The following is a 435-nucleotide window of genomic DNA, read 5'->3' on the forward strand; positions in this document are numbered from 1 at the left end:
AACAAATACTAAAACACACTTAAACCCTTATTTAAAACTCTTTAAACTTGTTTAAAACATTTCTTGAGTTGCCTTAGAAGTATGATGGCATGGAGTATATATAGGCTCATGAAACAAGCCCAAAAACCCAAGAAAACCAAGCAAAAAGACAAAAAAAATGGATATATCAAAATCTGGAAAATATAGCCGTTAGCTACAGTAACCAACCTCCAGAGACATTTCCGGTCGACCGGAGTTACTGTAGCAGTGCGTAGCTGTTTTGTAAAATCCATTTAAAATAGTAAATGAACTCCAAAAATTATGAAATTTTGTGGGAATGTTCTAGACATATAGAATAACATGTCAGAGAAAGAATTTCTAAAAAACATTTCCCAGTTGAGAGAAATAAATGTTTGAACACGGAAATACAGTTTCTGAAAATCTGCTGTGATACAC

This window comes from Asparagus officinalis, chromosome 4 (genome assembly GCF_001876935.1).
Source record: "Asparagus officinalis chromosome 4, Aspof.V1, whole genome shotgun sequence".
In the NCBI taxonomy this organism is placed as follows: Eukaryota; Viridiplantae; Streptophyta; class Magnoliopsida; order Asparagales; family Asparagaceae; genus Asparagus; species Asparagus officinalis.